This window comes from Perna viridis, chromosome 12 (assembly GCF_037379345.1).
Source record: "Perna viridis isolate PV_CMFRI_1.1 ecotype Kerala chromosome 12, ASM3737934v1, whole genome shotgun sequence".
Taxonomy (NCBI): Eukaryota; Metazoa; Mollusca; class Bivalvia; order Mytilida; family Mytilidae; genus Perna; species Perna viridis.
In genome coordinates this window covers 13,075,624-13,095,118 of record NC_142456.1, presented here as the reverse complement: position 1 = coordinate 13,095,118, position 19,495 = coordinate 13,075,624, and the positions used below count along the sequence as shown (strand labels likewise).

At 33.0% G+C, this 19,495-nt stretch overlaps 2 pseudogenes across 1 annotated transcript; both read left to right on the top strand.

The window, feature by feature from the left end:
* The first annotated feature begins 3,350 nt into the window (after nt 1-3,350).
* On the top strand, nt 3,351-12,207 carry LOC148601259 (uncharacterized; annotated as a pseudogene). Its single transcript, XR_015917323.1, has 11 exons — nt 3,351-4,075; nt 4,366-4,464; nt 4,777-4,833; nt 6,116-6,541; nt 6,925-7,210; nt 8,387-8,585; nt 9,254-9,745; nt 10,040-10,133; nt 10,489-10,663; nt 11,535-11,633; nt 12,027-12,207. The product of XR_015917323.1 is annotated as an uncharacterized LOC148601259 (transcript).
* A 10-nt stretch (nt 12,208-12,217) lies between these two features.
* Nucleotides 12,218-13,773, top strand: LOC148601258 (uncharacterized; annotated as a pseudogene).
* The last annotated feature ends 5,722 nt before the right edge of the window (nt 13,774-19,495 follow it).

Here is a 19,495-nt window from a genome sequence, read left to right as displayed (position 1 = left end):
CAATTATGATAATTTTGATAGAACAACTGTGATTGATACTGACAATGCTGCGCAAACAGATATTTCAAGAACAGATGAACCTACATGTAGTACAGATACTAGTAGCTTAGATACATTGACTGTATCGAAAACGGACGAGAATGATAACTTTGATAAAACAACTGTGATTGATACTCCAGAAAGTACAAGTATTGATGCAGATAATACACACACATGTAGATCAGAAAGTGATTTAATTCCTGATTCGGAAGCAGATATACGTAAAAAGATTGATACTATAGAAATTTTCAAAAATTCCAATTTTAGTCCTGAAAGTTTGCGAATACTGCAAGAAAAAGACGAGCTGTATTACACGTACATTAAATATCTAAAGAATGGTACTTTGCCAGAATCACAGATAAAAGCGCGAAAGCTACTTATTCAAATTTCGGAGTTTGTGCTTATTGACGATTTATTATTTTACTGTCGTAAGTCCAAACCAGTCAAAGTCTTCAAAAACTACCAATTAGTTCTTCCGGAAATTGCAGTTAAAACTGTCATTGCCATGTATCATGACTCTGCTCTTGGAGGACACTGTGGAATTCAGCACACCATTGATTTAGTCAAGGAGAAATACTTTTTTTCCGAAACTAGCACAAAAAGTGTCGGACTGCATCAAAAGTTGTCCAGAATGTCAGCAGCGAAAAATGACTAAAGTGAATACAAAATAAATAATCACAGCTTATCGCTCGCCTTACTCTCCATTTCAAGTCGTTCAAATCGATATATATGGACCCGTCCCAATTTCTACAAAGGGAAATAAATACATTTGTACTGCAGTCGGCATTTTCAGCAAATTCATTTTCGCAGAGGCTTTTCCGTCTGCAGATTCAATATCAGTTGCTGAAGTGATTTTCAAAATGATAACACAGTGTGGTATATTCAACACTCTGATCAGTGATTTAGGATCAGAATTTATAAGTAGGTGCACAAAGGAGGTTGGCTGATTACTAGATATGAAACAGGAGTTCACGCCAAGTTTCTCTCACCATTGCCTAGGAGCGTGTGAACGGCAACACAGGACAATGGGAGAGCGTATGACACCCTATATTGAACAAGGCAAAAATTGGGAAAATGTTTTGCGACCAGTGCTATTTTCAATGAATAACAACGTAAATAGCAGCCTCGGGTTTTCTCCTTTTGAAATCGTCTATGGGCGTCGACCTAATTTCCCGTTATCACAACATTGTCGGAATTCCGATCTCAACACTCTGCCTAAGGACTGTCATGAATTATTTGAATCAATTGACGGACAGGATACAAGTAATCCGTAATCAAGTACGACAAAATGCTATTGCTTCAAAGAACCAAATGTTAGCTAGGGTAATAAAGAGACAAGTGCACTGGCGTACTCTACAGGAGATTATGTTAGCTAGGGTAATAAAGAGACAAGTACACTGGCGTACTCTACAGGAGATTATGTTAGCTAGGGTTAATAAAGAGACAAGTACACTGGCGTACTCTACAGGAGATTATGTTAGCTAGGGTTAATAAAGAGACAAGTACACTGGCGTACTCTACAGGAGATTATGTTTATTTGCACAAATAGCGAACAGGACAAGGACAGAAATTCAAATTCAAATATTTGGGACCCTACATCATTCATAAAGTCAACACTCTGCATATGTTTACATTGAAAGACTCGTTGACTCAAAAATGTCTTCCACGTCCGGTCAATATTGGTAGATTGAAAACAGCTTTTGTACGCAAACCAAATCCTTCCAAATATTTCATGGACACTGTTCAATCCAAAGTAAGCGATCAAAATGTTTCTATCTCAGAATCAGGTTCGCTAAACGAAGAAATATCTATACAAGAATCAGTTTCAGTCGATGAAAGCAATAGTGACGCCAAACATTCTACTGCACTGAACAAAACTGCGCACGTTCAAAGAGAAACGTACGCAAACCAGCTAGGTACAGAGATAGTTTATTTACAGACAACCCTTCTGAGACTGACACTGCAGTACAATTTAAGGTTAAACGTGTTTTGGCGAAGAAATAGTAAACGGACAATGGCATTATTTAATACATTTTGTAGGCGAACCAGCCCAAAAATCGAAATGGATTGCAGACTTTAATCTGGAACCCGGAATTAAGAAAATAATTGAATCGAGACCACCGCCACAGATTGTGTAGTTCTGTACGCTGAGATCTTTCTCACGGCAACAAATAAAGGACATTATAATTGTGAGATCTTTCTCATAAGACTCTTCCGTTTAGTAATTTCAATCTCGCCGTGAAACAATACTTTCACGAAATTAGATATTGTGAGATCTTTCTCTTTTCTCATTCACCCGAGTTTCCATGAATCTGACGAACCCCTATTTCACCACGTTGAAAGAAACTTCTTTTTGAGTGAGATCTTTCTCATTGAGAAATATTGACAATTTACAGGTGTTTTAAGTCTTATAATATTATTGTTTAATTTTGTTATAATGAGTACATGTACGTATGTATGAATTTTCTATTTTTGTGTGTGTGTGTGGGTTACACTGTCTATGTTTTTTTTTTAAATTTTGATGTTATTACGGTTTTTTTTTATGACTTTTATGTCAATTTGAATGACACTATACATTCTTAGGAGGTATAAAAGAACCTCTTTTATATACTTATACATGGAAGGAGCATTAATTTTACCTCACTTGAGCAATAAAGTCGTCTGGACCTATTGCAGAATGTACTTATGATACATAAATAATTGAAATTGTAATATGTGGTTTGTATTTAGTTTTTATAGACAGTGTTAACCTATGATTATGTAGTACTTATATTTTTGACCATGTTCGTAAGAGTTTAGGCTCTACTGGATTACTACTCTATTTTTGTTTTTGCCACTTTAATAAATGAGCACGTAAGACATCATTGCACGCAATAGACGGAAACGAATAGCTCCTTGTACATGTTTAAATATTCTATTGGTAGAGAGAAAAGACAAATTTATTTGAGACACATAACCAGATATAGTAAAATGATGATAAAAGAGGAAAAATGTTAAGAATGCTATTGATTACTTATTTAAATGTTGATTTTTATTGATCCTTCTATTTTTCTTGAAATGTTTATGAAACATGATGATATGGAGACCTATTTGGTATATTTGTAAGTGCATTTTGTATTTTTACTTCTCTATGCTGAAATCTGAATTCAACTGAATGGAAAAATAGACATTTTTCTTTGTGCGGGGGCGGGGGGGGGGGGGGGGGGTATTAAACACACGAGGTGAATTCGATTTCTCTTCAATTTATTTATTTTCCGGAAACGGCATTTTCCCGTCTTCCGTTTTGTTAATTAGTTTTTAAAGTAGTTTTTGTGTCGTCTGTTGCTAGTACATGTGCTTTTCACTTATGGGATTTGACAATGAAAGAATATATTATAAACATATACTTCATACCTCTCGTTCCCCAAACAACAGATGGTTTAATTTGCTAAAAAAAAATTCAAGATGGGAGGTTACTTCCATGTCCCACCAAAAAAAAAAAAAAAGGAAAAATCAAATGGTTACTCCCAAATTCGAAAATGTACATACAGGTGTTTATGATCATATACTTTTTAGAAAATATGAAGAGGGGAAGGGGTCTAGTTATGATAATGTTAATCTCAGACCAATTCTTTCCTTGTGAGTCTCAATGTATTGGACTAAGGGTGCCAATATGACATCCAGGGAGTCAGAGCTTTATCAGTTCACTGAAATTGGGTTTGTTCAAGCTCAGCATTGGATTGTTGTGGTCTTTAAATTCCCAATTAGAATTTCAGGGCATTTGAATTGATTTTTTTCTATTTGAGACTCATCATTTACAAGTGCTACTAAAATTATGAAGGGGTTTAAATTATAGGACAAAACAAAGAAAATCAAACAAAAACATACGAATATATACATGCATACTCTAGTCTTGTTTTCAAGTAGCAATATCTACAATGGTCTTTATGTTCAAATTTCAGGTCTTTGTGCAAAATGCAGAAAGAGTCTTTTAAAGCAACCCCAATGTGATGAATCTGTCTCGCTGACCATATGTACAGCTGAGAAAGAAGGGTGGGTAAGAGATTATATTATACTATTCAAATTTATCTTTGTACATGTTAAGCAGGTTTTTGTTTAGCTGTACCTTGGGTATTTATTATTTGAACTTATTCATTTGTAATTGTTCGAACCAATTACAAACAGATTGTTACATGTATTTTCTAAGTGTATTTTAGCAAATGTAAAACCTGAAGTCTTTTAAAAGTTATAGAACTACATGAATACCATATCTAATAAGCAGATCTATTTTTTCATTTATGTTTATATGTGCTTATTTTTTAATTCCGAAGGCTGGTTTTTTTTCAGGATGTTGAACTTTCTACTTTGACTCCAGAGATATTTGACCATGAAATGAAAGATGAAAATAGCAGCAATACAATTCAAGCAGAGTGGAATCCTGATCAGGTATGATATTTATGAATGAAAAATGAAATTTAACTACCATTTAATGACTGTTCATTTCATTCATTTGCATTAACATTTGTGTGTAATAATAATGCTAAATACACAGTGTACTTCCTTAAAAAAAGAATGCACCTTTTACATTGTAAGAAATATTTGTAGAAGAAAATCTAAATTGATTAACTCAACAAGAAAATATTTAAGAAACAGAGTATATGATACATGTATATGGTTGTAGTCAATTAAAATTTATACAAACATTGTAAAATCATTATATTTTATACATATAAATTGATATTTATGATTTTTTTGCAGGTTGAAAAAGAGGGAATGTATACATTTATGTCTAGTGATAACAAGAGAACAAAAAAGGTAATTGACTATAAAAAGATATGTTTTCAAAATTTTTCTTAAAATTCTCAGAGGATGAAAAAAAAACAACCTGCAAATGTACCTCAGAAGCAGTCCTTGCCTTCAAATTTTTTGTCCAGTAGCCCTTTGGGCTAGCAAGTTTGAATTTTTGGTAGCCCGAACTCAAAACTAATAGCCCGAAAAATTCAGAAAAAAAAATAAAAATTTATCAATGAAATATATATTTTATTGATTCAATAAACAGTCAGTGAAGTCTCTTTAGCAAGACTATTCTTCATATTCTTTCAAGAATGACGAAAGTTTGCTAAAGAGTGCATCCTCTGCGATCTCTGCCTCATCATCATCATCATCTCCATCATCACTCCAGTAAGAACCACGGTAATTTTAATTTGACAACTAAATATTATGTATTTGTGAAAGATTTTATTATATATTTCGGACAGAATGTAAACACAACAACGTACTGTAGGTCATTGAAACACTTTAATCTTACACCTTCACAACTCGAATCTGACTAGCCCGGTTGGGCTACAGACATTTAAACTGTACTAGCCCTGGGCTTCGGGCTAGTGGCTAACGTCGAGGTCTGCAGAAGTATTCAAAAAGACATATATGTATATATGTATGTCTAGTGATTACAAGAGAAAAAGAAAGGCAATTGACTATAAAAAGACATGTTTTCAAAAGTCTCTCTTAAAATTCTCAGAGAATGAAAAAAACAACCCTGCAAATGTACCTCAGAAGTATTCAAAAAGACAAAAAGACATTTGACCAACTTATTAAATAGTTGAACAGTGAAAAAAATATACATAGTTTTCCTTTCCTTGTTTGTCTACCCCGGACTTGACTTTTTATGAGCAACTCATCGGGTGTTTCTAGAAAAACAGAGGATGCTTACCCTACCGATGCACCTGGTCCATGCTCCCAATTTTTAGTGGAGTCCGAGTTGCTCATTTTCTTTTGTTACTTTGTATATATAATTTTAGTTACTTTTTGTTCTTTGTTGTGTATGTCTGTTTTCCATGTCTGGTCTTTGTCCCTGGATTACATTCTTTTGATTACTGCTATAACCTTGGTTCCCTTGATTACTCTTTGAATAAATAGACGTTGTATGTGTCGCTAGGAAAACTTGATTTGTAATTAATTCCTGTGACATTAAAATCTTCAACTTACATCAGCAGAGATTTTAAAATATACAATAGAGTTTTTTCTTCTAGACAATTTTTCAATTGATAGATACAGGCCCCTAAAAGCCTTTATTTAGCCATTATGTTTATTTCAGTCACAAGTGTTTACGGAGGCATTGTTTCTCAGTCAGGAAACACATGAAACAGATCAGTCATTGCCATCTTCAAATCAAGCCTTAGAAGTTTCAGCCTGTATTCTTGAAAAAATAGATAAACTTACTGAATTTATAAGTCTGTCTGGAATAAGTCCTGTAAAACAAATTCAAGGATTACTTGTAAATTCTAGTGCTAGAACCATACAAAGGTATAAGCTAAAAGCTAGGCAAGGGCTAAAGGCTGTTTTTGAAACTATCTGTCCAGGTGAAGGACCCTTTTTAGAGACTCAAGTTCATGGTGAACTCAGCAAAGACATCACAATTAACACACTTGTGGAAATATATAGCACTGCAGATACATGGATGTGTAGACATCAAGTTTTATCCATTCTGACTGAAGAACTAAATTATGATGCATTAAGAAAGGTAAAAACTCATATCATAATTAGTTATTTCACAAAAAAATTTATCATTTGACCCATATATAATATTTTAACAAAAAACCAAAGTTCATAAAACAAGATGATGTTTGTTTAACAAATAAATTGGAACTTTCATGTATACAACATGGAATAATGTGAACCTTACACAGACAAAAAAAAAAGAATGCACAAATATTTAAGGAAAGGAACACATATTTTATTTATTTATTTATTTTATCATGTTCTCTATCAGTCATTTTTATTTATATAAAAAGAAAAGAAACCTGAGGCCCCATGTTTTTTTCTTATATTCAGATTTGTTTGTTTAGGCCTATGATTGTAATAAATGGTCAGACCTTGACTTGATTTTTTTACATTCTATTGTAGTTGATTCCAAACATAACACCGTGGCGATATTATGATGCAAAAAAACACACAGTAACATCAGGTCCAGGGCAACCAGTAAACAACAAAGAGAGAAGTTTGATTCAAAAAATCTAGATCATACTATTGATTTCAAAAATCAAATCAAGTCATAAAAGACCTACCTTTTGGCGAGAGATTATCAACTGGGAGGTCAGGAATATTCCAAATGTGGTCAGATCAATTGCACCAGTTTCAATAATCAGGGAATATCACTAGTTATGTGAAGAAGACCAAATCAAACCTTTAGGTACGTTGTAAAATTTTAAGTAGAAAAAGTTAGTACAGAAAAAGGTGATCATTGTTCCACAATATTATGGAACTCAAAACAGCACCATTTGAAGCTCACCTGACCAAAGGCTATGTGAGCCTTTGTTATCACATTGAATTTGTTTTCTTTAGTCCGTCTGTAAACTTTTACATTTTTATCTTCGTCTCTGAAGCCTCTTAACCGATTAAAACGAAGCTTGGCCTTAAGCTTCTACAGGAGGTTGTTAACCAAGTTACCCCGTGCAGGTCCGGGTGTTAAAAGAATAGGCCTGCAGCAGCACTAAGCTTGTCGTATAAGGCGACTAAATAGTGCTCAGAAACCTAGCCGGGGGCTAGGCGCTCTGCCCACAGAGCAACTGGGATGTGTGCCCCAGGTGGTGGAATGGGGTACCCCTGGCGTGTTACATGCTGGGGTTGTCAGGCTATAATACGGAAAACCTGACCGCAAACCATAGTGGTGCACCGTGTTGGGAAAAAAGCCACGTTCCTCGCACGTTAAAGAACCCTGCTGTGGTATTCGATAGGAGTAGGAACCTTTGCGCTCCGCCACAGGAGGCTAAATTGCCCGACCTTACCCATCTCCCCCTTTTTCCAGTGGTAATCAAAATTTGTCGACCCTATTATCCTTGTGACCCATCCTTTCCTTTTTTCATTTCATGTTCATTTTATCATCCATTTCATGTTCATTGTCTGAATATAGCTGAAATATTGCTGCTCGGACATTAAACCCCAACAAACAAACAAACAAACAGTTAACCAAGTTTGCATAAATCAAACAAAATTACTGTCAAAATTTTTGTACTGATTAATGCTAGTTCAACTGTAGCAATTCATTTACGAAAAAGAATATAAAAGCATTGTATATATATTATGACACAAATTACACACCAGTAGATTTCAAGAAAGATACAGTTCTCACACACATCAATTATAACATTATAGCTGAAGTTTGCCTAAAACAATAATAAAAGTGTAACGCTACAATACTGCTCTTATTTCAATTTAGCCATAATCCGCATTATCAAAACATTCTTTAAATTTGCCTTAATTTTTTTAATCATGTCAATATATCTTGTGAAGTAGGCGGAATTGTTTTTCATTAATGTTAAATTAAATAGACTATTATTTACCCAATTTGAATATGTGTGACTTTCAGGTACCAGTACCTTATACAAACTATTAGAGAGTGTGCAGCATCAGTAAGGAAAAGTATGGAAGGTCTGGACAATTACATTACAGAAGGGGGAAGGGCTTTTGTTGAATTGGAAAAATTAGTATTGCAGTTGCCTGAAGAGACACAGCAACTGAAAGAGAGACACCAAGATGCAAAGCAGTACTTGAAAACAGATATAAAAGTTAGCACATTTTGTTTAAAGGAGACTGTCATTAATTTTTACACTAACCTATACACATGTACACATGTATCTTAAATATGGTGAACATGATTTAACACAAAACAAACTATACATATAAGTCTTAATTTTTCCTTCTTTTTATCCTCGCAAACCATTCACCACATTCTCTTGAAACTTTGTAGACAAGCTATATATACTTTGAATATTACTTTTTAAGAGTTATTCCCCTTTGAACATAGATTTTATGTATGAAATCACTTAACATAAGTATTTTTCCAAACATAATTGACAATGATAATACACTGGGACAGGATTATAGATCTTCTTCAATATTGTCTTTTCTTAAATGCGTTTATTTGTATAGTCTATTTTAAATTTTACATAAAAGTTTAATTTCCCCACAAATTCAGTATAAAAAGTAATGCAGCATGTTCTTGTAAAGAAAAGATAAGTGTGTTTTCTTTTCCATAAAACATTTTACAGAGTAATTGCCTCATATATATATACATGAAAATGAGACATTTACCCTGTACCAACAGATGTTTTAGGGTAAACATTATCATTATTGTGTGGTGTTCAATTGCAAGCAACATTGCATACTAAAAATTAGTTCCAAGTCTAGTATAATTATGAATATTCAACGTTTGAAATAAATTAAATATTTTTAGGTTGAAAAAGCTATTGAAGATATAAAAGAGTGGAAAAAACATCTTGTTAGGGCTAGGAATCAGGAGGAAGCTAGACGAACCATTACAGAAAATATGCAGGATAATGAGGCCCTGGTTACATTTGACCGGGCAATAAAGTTCCTTCCAAGAAAATATCATGAAGGCCAGGTGGACTGGTATGCAAAACTGGCATATTAGTGTCACACTAATGAAGAAAAGACAAACATTTGAAAGCATCACTCATGTTCACATTTTTTAAAATCCAACTTCCCAAGATGCTGATGTAACATCACAAATTATAATTGATGTGATTAAAGACTTAAAGCAAATTTTACCAACTTGAGATAAATTCCATCTCTTTTCTGACAATGCTGGGTGCTACAAATCGATGACAACTCTAACACATATTTACAGTGGATTGGGTGCTTTATTGGAAACATACAATTTCTCTGAAGCTCAAAATGGGAAAGGTAAGACAAAGGTAAGGCAAAGGTAAGACAAAGGTAAGGCAAACAATAAGAATTTAATGGATGTTCAACATATAACTGTTCACTGTACTTGTACAATATTTCTAAATGTCTGCATTATTTTATGCAACTTATCACAGGTAGAATTAGTCATTTACAATCATACAAAACTTGAAATGATATTGTTTAATATAACAAAAGTAAAATGATAAAGAAAGTACAAAATTATAAGAATTAACAACATCTAAAACTTAACCAAGTTTTCATTTGTTATTTATGAAATCATTTTACGAGACTAAAATGTTATTATTTTTGCAAGACCCTGTGATAGAAAGGCATCCTACATTAAGTCATCAATTACAAGACTTGTCAATGAAGGAAATGATGTAACCACTGCACAACACATGAAGCAGGTTGTTATAATAAACTCTCTTTAGAACTGTTCATGAATGCTTTCATTTACTTTATCTCACCTTGCCAAATAGTCATATTTACTCTCAAGTGACAAGGGAATTTTGTTGGTCAGTCATCTACATCACTTTATTTTCCATTTCTGTTGGTTTTTCTGGGGTAGTTGTCTCATTTTAGCATGCCCAGTATTCTTTCTTTTTCATATTGTTTTTATATCCAGCTTTGGTTTTCAACAGTTTACCGGTATGCCATAAAGTATAATCATTTTTGCAGAATATGTTCTATCTTATGTATGATTGAAAGAGCCTTATTACTTATTCGTTTAAACTTTAACCTTATGTACAATTTTTATTACAGGCAGTTGATATGAATCTGAAAGGAACATATAAAGTAAAAGTTGTACATACTGTGACCAATCTTGATGTTAGAGAGAAGGTAGAAAAACTGAACATTCCAGAAATTACTGCTTTACATAATTTCCAATTTACAAAGGATGCTCTTATTGTTTGGAAAGCATACCACATAGGAATAGGTAAGATTAACATCATGACTATATAAAAAAATTGAATATGAATCCCTCTCTGGAAATTTCATATTTTATTTAAGAAATAATTGGAATTATTTTTTATGGAGAAATAACATAAATTTTGTTGTACACACTGTGTAACCAGCAAAGCGAGTTTCACATAAGTATGTGTACAACATAATTGATGTTATTTTGAAAAAAAAAAAAAAAAAAATCATTACAATTATAATCTAAGTCAAAACAACGGTAAAATAACTTAAATCGCTTCTAAAAATTGATGTAATACACGTGACATCATGACCATGGTAAAATTTTGTTTATCGAAAAATAACATCAATAATTTCAGCCAAATAAACAACTTCTTACTAATCAAACTAAATTATATAGTCTTATATTTAATACAACCTTATAATTATATTTTATTATGAACATGAGAACCACTTGTTTCTGGACTACCTAAATCAAGTGCACTTTATCTGTTTATAGTTGATAAAGTTTGGAAAGTCAAATACTATAAATTCAGAAATATTTGTGTGAATTTATTATTGAAAATCTTTATCATTTGACAAAATTTTGAAATTTATTATTGTGATTTATAAAAAATCTGATAATACAATTCAAGTAGGTAAATTAGAACCCAGTATATCAATTCAGCTCAAATAATAGCATAAAATTTACAATGATAAAAACTCAATAATATGTAAATTTACAGTTAATGAAAATTGAGTAAGCTTATCAATGCAAAAGCTAGAATAGTTAGCCAAAAGCTGAATATGGTACCTCTGCCTGAGTTTTAGAATAATTATGTCATAAAATGTAAAAATGATACAGTATTTGTAAAATGCTTGAAAAATTATATTGTTCATTTATTCTTCAGAAAAAAAGATTCTTTGGAACCAACTGGGAAGTATTGGTAATAAAGAACTGCATGTTGTTTTAGATTGGAGAAGTGTTGTTCTTACTAAATTCCAAGAAGGTACACAATTTATATAGAACTAAAGCAGATATTACATTGCTTGAAATACCACAAACAGTGTTTATAAAAGTGTGGGAATAAATGAACATATTTAACTAGCCATTGTACATTCAGGAAATCTTTGACAGTATTTGATAGATGTCTCAGCTTCTTATAATTGTTGATATTTCCTTATAGTTATAAGGTTTTTGTACATCAAAGAATACTGCTACTGAAAATGCACATTAAGTCATCTTGATACTTGCATTGATGTGAGAATGATTTCTCTTTATTAATCTCACTACAATTTTCAAGATGAAGAACAGCAATAAGTGTTATTCCTGTGCTAAAATTTATATACATGTTTTGATTCTTGTTCTTCTCTTCTATTAATGTTAATTTTCTTCATTTTAGATGAAATTGAAGATAAAGAATTGGAAATGAAAGAGAAAGATATTTTCATGTGTCCTTTATGAAGGATGTGTTCGGGAATTTTCTTCCAATGCACACCTCGATAAACACCTACTGTTAGGAAACTGAAAAACTGGAAAAGTCTAACTGATCGTGCCATGTCATTATATTAAAAAAAAATAAATGAGTGATTTCATTCCAAATCTACAAACATTTCAGGGAGTGAAAGTGTTGCACCAAATGAAGGAGAGTGCACAAATGAGATAGGATGGGCACTCAGGGCAAAAAAAGGAAGACTTTATTCTTAACTGAACAAAAACAGTACATGAAAGAGAAGTTTGAGGTTGGGAAGAGAACTGAGAAAAAAGTAGACCCTTTCTATGCTGCAGAGGAAATAAGGAATCTAGGACTATTTAAGAGAAAGGATTTTCTTTCTGGACAACAAATAGCTAGCTTCTTTTCTAGACTTGCTCAGATGGGTAGAAAAGGAGATTTAGATGACCAAATAGCAGCTGAAACAGAAGATCAAATGATGTTACTGAAACAAGAAATGATAGACAAAATTAACAAATAACTTCATTTCAACAAGTTGAATATGTATATGAAAGAGTTTTTTTTTTTAAATAAAGTAATGGGTAAGAAAGTATATGGTGAAAATGACTATCCTACTATATTTTGCAACAAAAAAAAACATTACTTTGATTGCTGTTCTTAATCATTAAATTTTTAAAAATGAAATCTTTAACACAGAAAAATCACTCTCATCCCATTGCAAATTTAAGACAGCCCCTAGCTTTGGTGTGCGTGTCTGTCTGTCAAATATCATCTTAAATTTGATCAATTTTAAAAGTATCAATCCCATTGATTTTCAAGGTCAAATGTCAGAGGTAAAGATAATTTACATCATGTATTATTGAGCATGCAAATTTGGATTATTTCCCTTTAAAGAGATTATTTTAAAATTAGACCTTTAAATTGAATGCCATACTGTAACAATTCTTAAAATAAGTGCATTCACATTTGTAGGACAATTTTTTGGCATTGAAGCTGTCCAATTCCCTTTCCCTTTGTTTAACATATATTTTGTTATTGCAAGTTGAAATTATCTCCCTTTGTATAAGTCATTATTTTTTTTGTGTATTTTTTATTAAATATTGAATGTTTTATTGTACTGAACATTTAAATTAATTATATGCACAGAACTATTTCCATTGACCTTTGGTTGTATTGAAAGTATTTTTTCTGAAAAAGGTTTATTTTTTAATCTGCTATTAATGGAAAATTATCTCCCTTTGAATTGGACAATTTATCGAAGATAAAACCCAAATTATGGCCAAAGATTATGATATTGTGTTTTTTCATATTTACAGCCATCTGTGTAAGACTTAAGGTTTTAAATATTTTTTACTATGTTAAAATTTGTTTCTGGTATATATACAGGTTCAAATTCAAATTATCTCCCTTTGAAAAAGGGAATTTTTAAATGTGTCCTTAAAATTTTTGAAGAGAGATCCCATTTATTTTTTTTGCATTTTCAATTTTCATAAACAATGTTTTATCCATGGATATTGCCTCTTTTGTCACCAGTCCTCTGCTTGTCCTGCAGCAGGCATGGAAAAAAATGGTCAAAAATTGATATTTTTAAAAAAGTATACATCTACAGATGTATGCTTTTCTGGAGTTGAAAATAATTTTTGTACTCTGCTACTACTGTAAATGAAACCATTTGATTTTGTTCAATAAATGTTGATCTTACAATAACCAGTTATTACTTTTTTGTCCGTTAAGGTGGTGAAAGTCTATTTACCTTATAAAATCTTTAAAAATTCAATATTTCCAGTACAAAACAGTAGCTGAAACCAGACATTTTGGTAACCATGGCAGCCGTGGCAAAAACAATAAATAAAATTCCACTTTTTTTTTGTTTTCTTATGATGTGAACATGATGTAAGCACAATATCATGAAGTTTCAGTTCTATGCCTGCCAGGATGTATATATGGAATTTTGGTGGTTACAGAGAACTGGTCTTAATTGTATACAAGAAGTACTTAAATCCAATGCTGTTGAAATAAGGAGTCAAGTAAGTAAAGGACAGAATATGCACAAAATAACATTAAACTCTGGAGAACTCTTTAACTGATTTGTTATTTCAAAATAAAGAACATTAAGCATACAAGCCACTTTGAAGCACATATAAAACATAGTAAAGCACAGAAGACATAGCAAAGCACATATAAAACATAGTAAAACACATACAAAACATAGTAAAGCACACAAGACATAGTGAAGCACATATAAAACATAGTAAAGCACACGAGACAGTGAAGCACATATAAAACATAGTAAAGCATATATGACACATGGTGAAGCACATAAAAAACAGATGGATTGCATACTATTATAAATAAGCGTCATGCGTAAATCTATGCAGCAAATAAAAAAAAATTAAGCTACTCTATCTTTTTATCATGTTTGTAGAGTATTGACGGATTGTCATTAAAGTTTTATTTGGTGCGATAAATTACCCGTTATAAAAGTAAAGATTACTTACATAGTATTTAAGTTACAATGTCATGGACCAGGTGCACTGGTAGGGTAAGCGTCTTTTGCTTTTTCCGCCGACTTGCTTCTCATTCAAATGCTCAAAATTACAATTTGACACATTTTCAAAAATAATACTATTTATATAATGAACCATAAATTCTTGCTAAGCAAAAATTCTGATGAATATAAAAGGCCCTTTCATACAAAATCTGCAAATGAATAAATGTGAACAACCAAATATGAAAGGTATTACACACGCCTTGACTTGAAATGAATAACTATAAAATCTATAAAATAACAAAAGGGTAGCGTAGGAAATATCAAATAAACTATTCTAGAGAATCACTTTGACTGCATTACATATTAGATTTACATGCCCTACTGAATATATTCTGAGTAAATAAAATAGCATTTTTAAATCAAAAATACCTTTAAAGAGAGAAACTCTAATTGCTTTTGCAACAGGATGGACTAAATTATTCATAATGAAAAAAATAAACAGAAAGAACTCAAAGAGAAGTAAAACAAATAAAAAACAAAACACTGTTTGATCATTGTTCCTACTTAAGCAATACACATCTACATTTTTGTTGGGTTTAAATCTTATTCATATCACCACGGATGCATCCTAAATTGAATCTAACATTAATTTTGCATGAATGTGTGCAGTTTTCCTGTCTGTAAACCTCACTATTAGGAAATTACATGAGTTTTGAATCCGTTAGTATTACAGAAATAGAAAATATACATTAAATAGACTCCATATTAGTTAGACTTAATTTTAAATATTGCTTAATTGTTCAGGAGTATGGCAGATTTTTTTCCCAGTCATATTTATGATAAACAGTAAATGGAAAATATTTTATGAATTATATAAATATCAAGTGAGGACTTATGAAAGTAAAGATTTACCTCCCATCCCGCTCCTAAAAAATGACATTTTTGTTTTAAAAATGGGACGAGAATTTCAAAATCAGGATATTTTTCACTTCAGTTTCTTGTATTTAGACACTATACATGTAATATACAAACTTTCAATTCTTGGTGACCAAAATAATGTTTCCTCTCTAAAATTGGCGCGACTATGGATTTAGAACATGTCCATACACCAAAAAGATAACATTGGGCCAGCAAATATCTGGTAAGGAGTAAAAAATAAAAATGAAATCCTCCCAACCACCCGATGTTTTGGTGAGGGTCGGATGAAATTTACTTGGCCTAAACAAAAGATGGCTTTGTCTGTAGCCAGGAATTGATGAGCAGCTGCTTTTTTTTCTAAACATAACAGTGCACGAGAAAGTCAGGCCAGGATTAACTTTCGTTGCGATAGCACGAGAAAGTCTGAAACTCATGCAGACCGAAAAAGTTTTCCCTGCGATAGCACGAAAAAGTCTGAGACTTGTGCTTGGAAGCAGCCCACGTCACAGTTAATTATGCCAGGTCATTTTAGAGTCTATAGCCCTTTAGCCCCCAAAATATATCAATTAGGCAAGAATCAATCTTTGAGTAAATTCATAATTGTATATTATATCTAATTTAAATTCTTGCACACTCATATGTAAAATAAGGGGTGACAGGAGACAACCTTGGCGTATTTCTTGTATGTTCATTGAAGGATGGTGAGAGTGTTGAATTGTGAATGACTTGGCATTTGGTGTTTTTGTAGGGTCCTTGGATAATCTTTACTTTTTGATAGGGATTCCACAGTGTCTTAGTATCTTCCACACGCCTTTTCCTGTTAGCTATTCTAAGGCCTTCTTGAAGTCCACGAAGTTTATGTAGAGGGATGATGGCCATTCTATTTACTCATCGATGATGACCTGTAACGTGACAATTTGGTCAATACATGATCGCCCGCATCGGAATCTGGAGAGTAGCTGAATTCCTGTCCAGTTTTTGGCAGTTGCTCAGGTCGCCCTTATTTGGAAGCTTAATGATGTAACTTAAACTCCACTCCTCAGGGATTTCCACTGTCTCTCAGATGTTTTCAAACAGCTCGTGCAAGGTGCTGTAGAGCCCTGTGCAGGTCCGAGTGTCAAAAGAATAGGTGAAATATTGCTGCGCGGGCGTTAAACTCCAACAATCAATCAATCAATCGAGATGTTGTTGGTTTTGTCCGGGTTGAACTTCAAGACCTCAAGTGGAAATTCGGTTCGATCCTGGCGATTTTCCAGTCCTTATTCGTAGGGATTTTATCTTTCGTGATTGGGCCAGTATCATCATCAAGGTCTTCTTCAGGAGGTAGATCAGGAGCATCTGATATATCTTCTCCATTTGAATGTGGTCGATCTAAGTTTGTTACCACATTGCCATCTTTTTCTTTCACTGGTTTGGATGTGTTGGTCTTTCTACCTGCCAGTTGGCGTGTGATGTACACAGTCTTTGTGTCATTTCTGCCCATTGCATTCTTTGCTTTTGAAGCGAGCTCGTTGATGTAGATTCTTTTATCCTGTCTGGTCCTTCCTCTTTACTTCTTTCCTTATGCTTATATGTTCGCTCGTCAACCATTCTTTCTGCAATCTTCTCTTGACCTGGTCAGGTTATATCTTAACAGACCTACGCTTCTCAGTTACATCGCGATACATCGTCAGATCAACATGACTTGTATTCCTTCTTTGAAAATCCAAGTTCTTCTTGGCATGTGGCGTTATATGTGGATTTTACTCTTTCCCATTGTTTGTCTACTGCGCCTTTCCATATGTTATACTTTTGCCTTCTAATCTGATCTTGTTTAGTTGCCATGGCTATCTTGATCTTAAATTTAGCCACCACAAGTTTATATGCTATATCAGCATCTCGATAAGCTCTAACGTCTGTCATTCTCTTTCTCAATCTCCTGCCGACTGTAATGTGGTCTATCTGGTTTATAGTTTTCATCTCTGGAGATAACCAGGTTGTTTTGTGTATATCCTTATGAAGGAGTTGGAATGTCCTACCTTCTATGACCAGATCGTTCTGGGAGCAAAAATCTGCATTCTGAGTTCTCCCTTTTCGTTGATGTTACCAATTCATTCCTTCCCCGTGACGAGTTCTCTCCCGGTGTTATCTTTTCAAACTTTGGCATTCATGTCATCCATTACAACCAAAATGCCCCAGATGTTCAATCTAGGGTAGTTTGGAGCTGGTTGTAAAACTCTTCTTTGTCTTCATCCTCTGCTACATTGGTAGGAGCGTAGAATTGAATGACTGTTACTTTTTGTATCTTTGACAAAAATGTTCCCACGATAAATCTTTCACTCACAGGATTCCATTCGATGAATGATGATTTGGCTGTATATTTTGCAGTTGAGTAACTTTTTAATGAATAAAAACTGTTGAGATTGTGAATAAGGCACATTGCACTACTATTAAGCCTTAAGTGTCGTAAAAGATGTATATTTAAAGAACGGTATATACATGTGATAATTTTATCTTCAACAGATAAAAAGTGCTATGGAGTAATTTCAGGGTTATTAATTATACAAGACCAGTGCTTTCGTAACAAATACGAGATTGTGTGTAATGCTGGATAGTATTTTGTTACAGATGTTAATGACTTTTTTAGTATTTTTTTATTGACTTTATATCTGAGAGCACACGCTTTGCTAGTGGACATAACAAGCAGCATATTTTGCAGTCGAGTAACTTTTTTAATGAATAAAGGCTCATTGTACTACTATTAAGCCTTAAGTGTCGGAAGGTTTCACCCTATTTCATTTGGATTTAATTGCACTTTCTCTAAGAAATTTATTGAGGACTTAGATAACGTATAAGTAAATTCGAGTAGTTCAGGTTCTTATCAGTAATGATTAATAACATTTGAAGTTGATCAAAAGACCCATTAAAGACAATAAAGCCATCATCTCGGAACTAATTATGTTGTGTTTGTTTGGGAACTTTTGAACCATAAAATTAATAAGTTCGTACGCTTGTATGGCGCATATGTCAGGGCTAGTGACTGTCCTCATTGCACACCGTATTAAGAACTAATTCTAATAATACAAAGTATAATATTAGAAGTAAGTTCTCATCGCTCACAAGTATAGCATAGTATTTATTTTTTTTTTCATTTCTAAGTGAACGTTTTCAGCCGCCTTAATTAGTTCATTAATTAACATGCTTGTATATATGATTATCTTGTTCTAAGTACATAGGAAATGTGTTGTCATTTAGAAACTGTAGAAGTTCCGAGCTGTCTCGTACATACGTTCCTTGATTTTTAACTATAGGTAGCAAAAATAAGTGAAGAAGTCTACACAATTTCCACAATGGGAAATAATCGGACGGCATGGTATTCTTATCTTTTCTCTATTGGAGATAAAATCTAAATTGGTTGTAATGTTTGACGGTAGATCGTAATAGTTTGTTCAACATACTGGATTAATATAAAACAAAAGCCTCTGGATATTGATATCTATTTAGTAACTCATTATAACATTATGATTTTTTCGACTATAACCGTAAAATGTTAATATTAAAAAATATTTGTTTCATACTTTACATAATTTAACATGCTGAATGTCAGTTTATGGTACATTCACTATATGCACATGAGATTCCTCTTCTATCCTTTTCTCTTTTAATTTTTCTTTCTACCTAAACTTTTTTTTTATGAGAAACAGACTACAACATTATTTTTGTTCACTATTGTGGAAGTTTATTTTTTTATTTTATTTTTTTAAATTTTTTCTTCAAAGTGAGCCCTGTCCAGGTCCGGGTGTCAAAAGAATAGGCCTGCAGCAGCGCTAAGCTTGTCATAAGTAGTGCTCAGAAACCTAGCCGGAGGCTAGACGCTCTGCCCACAGAGCAACTGGGATGTGTGCCCCAGGTGGTGGAATGGGGTACCCCTGGCGTGTTACATGCTAGGGCTGTCAGGCTATAATACGGAAAACCTGACCGCAAACCATAGTGGTGCACTGTGTTGGGAAAGATGCCACGTTCCTCGCAC